We start from the raw sequence: 12,300 nt of genomic DNA, 5'->3' as shown, positions 1-12,300 counted from the left end.
CTTAAAGGGTTGTCTTAGGACTACTTGTAGTTTTGAGCACCATGTGACGTCTAGGGTGTTTTCTGGGGCATTATAGGAGTACATATGGATATTTTTTCTGATCATAAGAGCCTACAATATGTGTTTACTTAAAAAGAGATTAACCTCAGGTAGATGGCTTAAGTTTCTGAAGGATTATGATATGAGTCTTCACTACCACCCAGGTAAAGCTAACATGGTTGTTGATGCCCTTAGCAGGTTATCCATGGGAAGTCTAGCTCATATCGATAGGGGGAAGCAAGAGTTTGTAAAGGACATTCACCATTTGGATACCCTTGAAGTTTATCTGTTGGACTCCGGGATGGTGTGTATTTGTATAGGAAGTGGCGCGGTTGTCTATTGGTGCTGAAATCAAGGAAAATAGATGTTAGGTCCTATCTTTATGGGGATCAAGGGTGAAATAGGTGGGAAAAATATGATGTCCTTCAAAATTAGTGGTGACGATACTTTTCGATACCAAGAGATATTATGTGTTCCTAATGTAGATGGTTTGTGAGAGTGGATTTTTGCTGAGGCGCATTTGTTCATCCTGTTTCAACAAAAATGTATCATGAACTCAAGGAGATGTATTGGTGGAACAAAATAAAGTAGGATGTGGCTAATGTTGTGGCCGAGTTTGTAATGCCCCGATTCCCGAGAACCGGAATGCCTCATGGTGCTTATGATCCCGAAGGACCACAAGCTAACCCTTTTTCTGATATTTGTACCTGTTCACTGCACAATATAATAAAATACATGCAAAAACTGGATAACACTTGCCATAAGGTTCAAACATCTAGAAATATACATTACCTTAAACGACATACTAATATATCTATCTGAAAAGCCTCTACACTGCCTGAACTATGGAGTTGAAGGGACAATTCCCCCAACTAACTCCGTCTACTAAAATCAAATACTGTAACAACAACATCCTCAGATGATGAGGAATCACTCCTGCACCCACTGTTGCTATACAAGTGACTTCTAAGATGCTCCAAGTTTCACTCCTCTGAACCTATGGTGCCCTAAAATAAAATAACACCATAGCGCGAATGCGTCAGTACAAAGAATGTACCGATTATGCAAGGATAGGGTAAGGTAAAATATAAGGCTTATGCATAAACATAACAATCTGAATAATATGTATTCGCTGGAATAAACATATATAGAAACTCTACAGTTACCAATTTTGAAACATGTCTGATCAATAATACATACATGGATACATAAAGTACAACTGAAATCATCATGACACCGAATGTTACATTTTGAATGCTGAAACCCAAAAATAATAATACTGACAATAAGATACTGAGTATCTGAAGCTACTAGAGCTGACATCTGTACTTATCCATACTGAGAAATCGGATAACTGATATTACTGATATTTGATTCAAATTCACCAACTCTGGAACACTGAACAACTGAATCTGAGATCAACCCTCATCTAGAAGGAAGTCTCTATACTCAATGATAATGATAATGGGTAAATAAGTTCGAGAGCAACCCTCATATTGCAGGAAGTCTCTCTACTCAATGATAACGATAGCAATACTAGGAGGCCTGTATCTGACAGCCTCAACTTCTGTACATTACCTGAGTTCTTTTCTGAGACTGTTACTGAAACTGTAGGAGTGATCATTTAACTAACATGCCCTACTTACCACAAGTGGGATCCAACCTATACCCAGCTGGAAGGGTGTCAATACCGCGCCACCAGTAAAGACAATTGCATAGGACCCTCTACTATTAGGACCTCAAACGAGAACGGTGGGACCCTCTACTCCCAAGACAACCACCTCATCTAACCCTCTACTCGCAGGATGGATGTCTCAACCTATGCTAGCGACGTGGTTCTAGAGAATAAGGATTGCTACCAGAAATCAAATCCTCTACTCGCAGGAATATTCCCATCCTTAGCTTGCTCGGTGCTAAATCCTACTCCCAACTGAAAGACATTTAATTGGTTCTTAACTGTATTCAACTGAACTGAATCTGTTCTCACATTATGATACTTTATCAATATGACAGAGTTCGCTTGATTCCGTTCTCTGACGAAGTATTTCTAAATGCCACTTACTTTTAAGATAAGCTTACTATCTCACAAAATGTACAGAGGTCTGTAACGAAGTGAATTAATATGTAATATTTCAGAGCTTCATGGCCCAATTATTCGATAAAGAATGATTTCCGAGATTACTAAGTTTTCCTCAAGTTTTAAAACTAACCAGGAGTTCATTGTTCATCGCTCGATTGAGATTACCGTGAAACTGACTTGGCTCTAGACCAGTAGACTATTTCGGGCATACGTACCCCCAGCACACAATAGCATAAAGTAACACAAGATAGATAACTCATACACAACATGCCCATAGGCCATCATACGCAACACATAATTGAGGACTTCACATTTAGCAAATCAAATGGTCTCATTTCTTCATATAAGCATCCAATCAAACACGTGGGGAGAATGCTTTGGGTCCACAGCAAATACTACGCACAAACATCATAGTTACCTCAACAATTCATCATGGCATTCCATCATACACCCACAGCACACCACAACACCATCATCCTTCAACTTCAACATCCATATTTCTCAATTCATAATCCAACTCACATTTAGAAAATATTTGACATATTAATTATTAGTCGGGATATATAATTTCCAATAACATATTATCAAGTCATAACAAGGAAATAATAGAATAATAGTATAAATCAAGGCTTAACAATTTAAATCATCATATATTTATAATCAATTAATTTTGGACCTATTATGTTATAAAAACAAAATCTCTAGTCTCTTAGGTATTTTCACAAGCACCTTACATGCACTTCTTAGGCATAGGTGGATTCATCAAGATTGCAAGTATTCAATCACCCATTTTATATATTTATACATCACACACCACCATAGTTTCCACAAACATACAAAGATCCCTTCTTGGATATCATCAACTTCAACAACATAATCACTAACCATCACACAAATACTACGCACATATACTTCAACCAACACACATAATCATCCCACATATATATCTCAACCATCGTGTGAATACTACACACATACACAATGAAAATTTAGAAAGTATAATCATATATATATATATATACAAATATATCTTGAGCCTTTGAAAAAGGATTTGTGGGCTCTATGAACGAAAGGAGCCTATAGATAAACACTTGCATACCTTACATTTCGTAGCCGAAGAGATTGACGAAAGCAATTCGCGAAGCGAAGCCTTGAATCGATTTTCCCCCAATTGGAACCCTAACCCTAACTCCTCTTCTTCTATATATATATATATATATATTGAGAGAGAGATATAAGAGAAATGAGAAAAAATGAATGACAATTCTTAGCTCAAAGGAGGTATATATAGAGGGTTACCATAATGGGAAATGACCAAAATACGTTTAAAAATCAATTAATGTCAAATCTGCCCTTTATTGATCTATCCGATAGGCTGAAGTAAATTGGCTATAACTTTTTAATCTGATGTACAAATTGGATGAAACCAATTTAATTGGAAAGATGACTCTCAGAGCTTTCCGTTGATATATAGTAGCTCACATAGTTCATTATGTACAAGGAGTTATGATCATTTGAATTTGACCAAAAAAAAATTGCCTGGCTACAGTATTTTTTTTCCTGCACATTTTACTGTTCACAGTTCGATCGAAATGGTCGTAGTTTGATCGGAATGGTCTTAAATCATCGCTCGAGTATCCGTTTTGGGTGATCCACATATCGTTGGAAAGATTATTCGATGCTCTACGAAATAGTGGGTCGAAATCCAAGAAATGACACACAAAAAAATTATAAATCATTCTCAAAGATAGGATCCAATACGTTTACGCACAAAATTTCAACGAAAAATTTTTCGGGGTATTACAACAGTATACTTCACTCTTAATAGTATTAGAAGAATCTCACCCTATACTTAAAGTCATACTTTGTCCGTAAAGTATTAAACAAAATAAACCAGTGATTAGATATACTGTTTAAGGCCCTATATGGCCTAGCTAGTAGCATGTATTCATTAATCATTCCATCAAAGGGATGAACTACCCGACACTTACTCTTTATCTATGTCACTTAACTTTCAAAATGGGGTACTAAGACTTTCCCTAATCTGCATAAACCAAAATCAAAAAGAAACAATAAAAACAAAAATGACTCTTTAAATATAAAACTTCACTATTACAACTTGGATTGCTTGCCAAGTAGTGATCGGTTTAACTTTGCAGCACGGTGTAAGTCATGAATCAACCAAAATCTCTCAATCTCTTCCTTATTAAATAATTCAATTTTGGCCTCTTCTTTTCTGTAGAAAGTTTACAATTATCAATCGCTATCTTTGTCTTTAAATCACTTTTTGGTTCATAATTATTCCATTCAAACACATTCTCATATTTCATTAATAACTTGATCAATTCTTTTTTTTGCACCTCAAACAATTCAAAGTCAGTCTTCACATCTTTAATTTTTTTAGGCCAAGACTCTTCCAGCCCACACTTATCATTAACCACATTTGTGATCATACACAAGTATATGTAGTGTGAAGGAGTAGGTAGTGACTTATACATTTTAAGTGTCACCTTCTCATCATAGACCCTTATCTTAAACTCTCCTTTTCTTATATAAATAAGGCTCTACTGGTGGTTATGAATGGGTATCCCAAAATAACCTAGGCCTTCTCATCTGCTTGAAAATCTTAAATAATTAAGTAAACGTAAATCACAAACTTACCTACCTTTATGAACATATCTTGACTTATTTTTTCTAGTTTCATACGAGAGTAGTTTAATTATAGAGTGATTATAGTTGGATGTGGCTCTCCCAGACCATGTGTCTATAACATAGAGAAGGAAATCAAGTTTATACTTGTTCTAAGACCACACAATGTATGCCCGACCTTATCTTAACATATTTTTATGGAGAGGGTTAAACTCCTAGGATCTTTAAGATTTTTTTGGAGCTTACTCAATACCTCCAAACTACACTCCTTAGTGAGTGTTACCGTCTAAAATTCTACATGTCATCTCTTTCTATCCGCCAGTTCTCTCAATTATTTGGAAAATTTGGGCATGTCCCTTAAAGCATTAATTAAGGAAATATAGATGAGAAGTAGATTCAATATATTAAGGAACTTCTTACATCTTACAACCTCCTTGCTTCTGTAGAATCTTTATGAAAATGGTAGTGGAGGTCCTTCAATCGTAATCTCAAACTTCTCAGTAACCTCTCTTTCTTTTCTTTCCTCTTGAACTAGCCAAATATTTAAAGTTGTTGCTGGAATCAACCTTTATAAGAACGGAGGTAAATGCTTATATTTTTCGAGGCCATATGCTAGTGTCATCCCTTTTTTTAGAGGAATTCAATTATTCTATAATTTTGTTTTGTTGTTTACATTCTATAGTTGCATCTTACAATATTGAGAATTTTGAGATCAATGTTATTTACAAACCATAGTGTTTTTGTGGAGAATTCAGGTTTTTACATATCTTTCATGCTATAGATAAATTATGGAAGTGATTGGGAAAAAAATCTTTTTGGAGTAAATAAATCTTATGTTTAACAATTTCTTCATAATCAATTACCATGAAATTATTTATTTATTATTATAGTTATAGACTATTTAATAATTATGATGTTAAAATTGACTATAAATATGAGATTTTTTTATTCTCGACACACTTTATCAATAACTAGACAGATAAGATTGAATAGAGAATTAGAACATCAAATCTTCACCAACAACGAATAAAAGTTCATATAACCGACTAGAGAATCTGGAAACTCTACACTTGCCTCTTGAAATTTCTTTATAAGAAGAAGGTTCAACCAAGTCTCTTTTATTCCTTATGGTAATTTCCATTACCTACCTTATATTATTCTTTGTATCACTCGATAGTGTACCGATAGGTCATGCATGTTATGATAAAGCTAGTTGGACCACCTAACGCTCAAGTTCGTGAATGGACTTCTATATTTCATTCACAATCTGAGTTTGTTGTGCCATAAAATTCTTCATTATGACATCCAAAGAATTGCTGACTTGTGGAGCCTACAATGCACTTTTACATTTCATTCACAATCTGAGTTTGTTGTTCCATAAACTTCTTCATTGCCTCCTTGAACTTGTAGAGCCAGCGATGTACACTGCTTCCTTCGGGATCACTGATTTCCACCCGTAGATAAATTTAGATGGATTTTATACTTTTTCTGCCACACATAATCTATAGATTTTAGATTCAAAGGAAATCCAGAGTAATCATGATTTTCACCATACTTTTCACAAAACAATGCAACTGCCTGAACCTTATGTACCTATTGAACTTGACATGCATTTAGAGCTGATAAACTCAGTTTTATTAAGGTAACAACTGCCCAATATGAGCCTAAATGGTTTACATATCAAATAGCTATAACTTTGAGCCGACATATTATGTAGCTCTAATTTACTCAGTATTTTTTATGTAGAAGTGAACACTCCACTGGTCTATGAATAGTCTCAATGACCTATAGACATCAAATTGAGCAATGCCTCTATTTCATCATAGCTCTTAGAGAAAATTTCCATTAAGTTGTAGCATCTAATAACTATGTAGAGTCTAGCCTTAATCCTTTACTAAAATTATTCCTAATAATCTCCTTGGGCTACTAGTGGTGTGGGCAATCTCTCAAATAACTCAAGTATCTCTTCCAATCCTAGGGAAGGGATTCAACATCTTTTTGAAAAAATTCAAAAAAATCCTACCTCTAAGCTCTTTTATTTTTCTAGATGAGAAGAATCTATGGAGATTTCAAAAAAACTATCCCAGGACGTGATAGATCCTGTCAATTTATTCTGCAACCATTGCTTGGCTTACATAATTAGTGAGAAGAGGAATAGTGTCAACTTTACATATTCATCTAAAATATTTTGGTAGTGGATGTTTTCACACAACTCAGTAAACTATTGTAGGTGCTTATGTGGGTCTTCATATGGTTAACCCTCATATTAACAGATGTTCTACTTTAATCACACCATGCCCTCGTTAAGATTGAAATATTTAGTAATATTTGGCTACAGAATAGCTCTGAAGGCATTTTGCTAATTTGTCCTGGCAAAATTTAACACCAGAACATGCGGTGTATGAAGGGTTTAGAATTCAGCCCTATCTACTATAATATTTGGGTCATTTTTGTTATTCACTTTATCACGTATCCTTCTCAATTCTCTAAGATTACATTCAAGATTGTGGTTAATTTGAATAAAAAAATTAGAATCAAAGAATTACCTAGACTCTAGTTGTTTAGCATAAACTAACTTGTATCATGAAAAGAAAAAAAACAAAAGGTGAAATATGATTAGTTCAATAAAAATCCAAAATAGTATCAACTCTAATAAATCATCGATAATGGCACCCAAAACTTGTTGTGCCCTTTTTCATATGCAAGGTTATGCAGTCATACAACTAAAACAGGATGTAAATTTTTATATCGTATCCAAAAATATTTAATGAATTAAAGTTCTAGTTTGAATTCTTATACGGGATATTTAGTAGGTGACCAATAATAAAGAGTGATTTATGTGTTTTAAATACAAATAGAAACAACTATAGACAAGTCGTGGATTAGTTATATTGGAATTCAGAGTTGAAAAAAGCTCTAATGTTTTACTATTTTTTCAATCCAGCGAACTATCTAATCGTATGCCTAATTCAATTTTCTGAGTTACTAGTTGCACATTAATGTTAGCTATATTAAGAGTTTTTCCAACAACTCTAAGCCTACTCTACTATTCCTAAGGGCTATATTTCTATAGTTGTCAGTTAATAGTGAAGTGCATGAAGATTTCATATGTATTAATTAAGCTAGGTCACATGATATATTTCTATCCTCAATGATGAATCAATTTAGTTTTCCTATAAAGTTCACAAACTAGCCTATTTCTTTTTTTTTTACACTTTTTGTTCCCTTTTCTCAATTCCAATAGACAAACCCTATATAGTACTCATAAGATGATCAAGCAAATAAATGATTATAATTCAATATGAAATGAGCAACTCCATAAATGAAAATTTAAATAAATAATATGGTTTTCAAGCTTCATCTCCCATGTTCAATGTAATGACCCTTCAGGTCATTTTTTGTATTTCCACTTATTTTTGCCTCTAGGTCTTTCCCATACCTTCCCAAAGTCATTTATGACTTGCTGGGACTGACGGCTTGGTTGCTGAGGAGTTCATTTGATTTTTAGAGCTAATTCGCTTGTTTGAAGTCTTCGCTAGTTCCAGATGGCCACCACATAAAATCTTTAGTAAAACAATCTTGAATGCAGATTCTAACTGCACTACCAGCTCCAAAATAGCAATTTTAGGCTAGTTAGAACTTTGGTTTGACTCCCAATGCACCTGAGCTTATTTTAACCTATTGGTCGGAAAGTTGGAAAATTGAAAATTTGTGGTGTGGAACTCACATTTTTTCAAAAAAGCCTTGGATAGAAAATTTTACTTTTCCATTGCATCCATAACATTGAATTTAGTGGGTTTACATAGTTCATTTGCATAAATTAGAGTCCCAATGAATCCTGAGGCCTTAGTAGAAACTTGGAAATTTTTTAAGTCTCAATTGGTTTTCTGGTGCTATAGAGGATATTGCAATTGCACCAAGAGGTATTACGATCAAAATATCTCCTTCTAAGTAAGATTATAGTGATCTTACACCCTATGGTGTGATAGCAATATCTCTATACCTATTATGGGTATAAAAGGGTTCTTTAGGCCGCATTTTGGCCATTTTTGACTCAACCTTGAGTAACCATAAAAGGGTGTGATAACTCAAAATTGAGTCTTGTGGGTAACTTGGGAGCTTTCTAAAATTTAATATCATGATTATCATCCGAATTAAGGTAAGATTACATCACTTTCTTAATGAATTTCTTAATTCTTGACTCAAAACCCTAAATAGCTTGTGGGCTTGATTTTAGCCCCAAATTAGCTTGATTTTCACCCATTTGTTGATGGTTATGATTACTTGTTCATGTATGAATGTTGGTTTGACCTCAAAAATGTGATTTTCATAAGTGAGACCCACTTGGGGGTTTTGTGTTATTTTTGGATCCAAAGCATAATGGTGCAATATGGGTATCGTTGTTCTCGTATTGATGAATTGATTATGATTATTATAGTGTGATGATATTTTGGGATTGTGAAGTGAAGATAAGTGTTTGGTTAAAGATTTAGGATTTTGCGGTTTGACTTTGAGTTAGGTTTTATCTACTCTTCTTCATAATATGATGCGTGTTACATATTACTTGCGAATGTGAATGTTAAGTTTAACTATGGGTAGAATTTCTATGCATTGAAAATTGATGGTTAGGGTTTAGATGTGGGTTTTGATCTGTAAGTTGAAATGCTTAATGCCCTTTTCGAATCCTATTGCCTTCTCACTAGATTGAACTAATTACGTTGAATGGATATGATATAATTCTTGGTTTGGGATGTAGTTTAGCATTCGAAGCATGATTAGTATATTTAACCTTTATAGGCTATTATGGTAATCTTGAAACCTTAATTTAGGTAGAGTTAACTTAAATGCCCATGTTTCTAGATAAAATTCCTATCTTAGGTTTAATTCTGGCCTACTTTACATTTAGAAGATGAACTAGATACCTTAGCCTAGTTTAGGGATACAAATTGCCTAAATATGGAAATTGAGGATTAGAAGTGGTTCGTCAAACCCACCTTAGACTAAGACTTGTGTTAGCCCCTTTGTACTTAGTTGTGGATGTTATGCCTAGTTGAGACTATTGAGACTTTAGAATAAGTTTACTTCATGGCTTATTAGATTTTGATGTCTTTCCCCGGATTATGATTAATGACCTATAGAGATGATATTCCTCTTAGATATGATATTGGGCCTTTACAGATGTTATTACTTTTAGATATGATAGTTTTCCTATAGAGATGATATTCCTCATAGTCATGATACATTACCTATAGATATGAGACGTCTTATAGATGTGGTATGCCTCATAGTCTTGTGTTATGCTTCATTGATGCATTATGCCTGCTAGATATGAGATGCCTCTTATACGTGAGGTGACTATAGATATGCTTTATGGCTTATAGAGATGTTATGCCTCATAAATATGCTATGGATTATTTAGAATGAGATGATTTATAAATTTGATTTTGATATGGGTTCTGGATATGTATGTGGGTCAAAGGCCTTTATTATGATGTTATATTTGTTCCGGACATATTATTGCGCCCAAGGCCGTGTTATGATATGAGTTGACCATCCGGGAAGTTTTTATCCTTGTAAAGGATATGACTATAGTTTATTGATACATTAATGCTTATGGTTCCATTATATGAATACTGGTGATGGCATGCATAGATTTGGTACATTTATGATCATTGCATCGATGATTGATATAATTACAATTAGATTATAATCTTATTTTTGTTGTCACTAAAGGCTATAACTCACTTTCTACCTAAAATTGGATTTCTTCATAATAATAAATGCCTATTTTAATGAATAACTTATATGTAAAAGAGGTTAATAATGATGTTTTAAAGACTTGACCGAGATAAGTTTTGATCTACGGCTTGATACTACTAATTACTCCGATCGTGAGATATTTTGGCCCTTTATACACTTTTATAATGATTTAGTCTCGAAGTTCACTCTGGGCAACAAATTTATGAATTTAAACTCTTTTATCTATGGCTTGAGCCCATGTACCTAGCATATCCAGATATATATCTCTCCGGTATGGGGTGGAGGAAGATGCCGAATTGATAATATAATTTTAATGCAAAACTCGATGAAAGTTATAACATTCATAGTATGTATATATGCTTATTGATAATGTGATATCAATGATGAGCGATGAATTATGGAAGTATACTCTACCGTGCTTCTCTTTTTATGTTTATTTACTTTATCCCTCATGGGGCTTGTTCTTTACTTTAGCTCTTGTGGGGCTTCAACTTTACTTTAGCTCTTGTAGGACTTACTCTCTATTATTGTCATTGATTTAGATATTCTGATGATATGATAATACCCAGAAAGGCTAGAGGATATTAAGATGATATGATGATACCCGACAAGGCTAGAAGATATTATGATGATGCGACAATACCCAACAAGGATGGAGGACATTATGATGACGCAGTGATATTCATCAAGGACAGAGGATGACTATATTGATATGCCTATGTGCACATCTATCGATTCTAGGTTGGCTAGCTCTTTATTTGAAAAATATATATATACCCGACAAAGACGGAGGATAATTATGATGAGGATAATCATGATCGTTATGATGATGATGATACTTGTGGTATTGTGAATTTTGTTACATTCATTCTTCCATGGACATCGCATATCACCAATATGCGCCTATATCTATCAGCTCATATAGGGGGCTGCATAGGTATGGGTGATGACTATGCCTTATGTTATGTTGTATGTTGATTAAAACTTCCAATCCTGGGGTAGTAGGGGCACGTGATAGGCTCTGTTAGGTATTTGGTTGTCCAGACTAAATAGGTACTCGCGTTGTTATTGACATTGTTATGATCATTGTTATAGCTAGTTTATGACAGATTGGTCATTGATTTAGTATCGATACTTAAGGTATGATTCCAACATCTTTTATCTTACGACTACATTATTGTGCATGACCGTTGATGACTTGATATATGGATTAGAACCTTGACTAATCTAGCTCTAGTTCCTGCAATGATTATGAGGACTTAAATATATAGTCTGATGATTTAGTTTTTACTTCCAGCAAACCTTGGTTATATACTTATATATATATATATATATATATATATGCATGCTTAGCTATGTAGCGATGTTGTTACTGTATATCCTTTATTTCCTTCATTTACTCAGATTATATACACATTTTTTGTCCTTGTATACTTATATATATAAAAATATATATCTTCTTTTTATTTCCTTCATTTATATACACATTCTTTCGTCCTTGTATACTTATATATATATAAATATATATCTTCTTTTCACTCTTACTTGCATATTGGCCTATGTTATACATTGTAGTGTTGAGATTCCTAAGTATGGCTAGAATAGGATAGTGTATTCTTACTACTTCCTTAGCCTTAATATGTTAGTCTTTTAGGCATGAAAATGATAGTTTATCCTTATTATCTCATTGGATGTCTTATATGGTTGCTGGACATTTGGGTATAGTTTTCCATTCTGTTTATATATTATATCTGTATTATCTTTGGAGCTCA

This window comes from Capsicum annuum, chromosome 10 (assembly GCF_002878395.1).
Source record: "Capsicum annuum cultivar UCD-10X-F1 chromosome 10, UCD10Xv1.1, whole genome shotgun sequence".
NCBI lineage: Eukaryota > Viridiplantae > Streptophyta > Magnoliopsida > Solanales > Solanaceae > Capsicum > Capsicum annuum.
Note: the sequence above shows the minus strand (reverse complement) of the source record.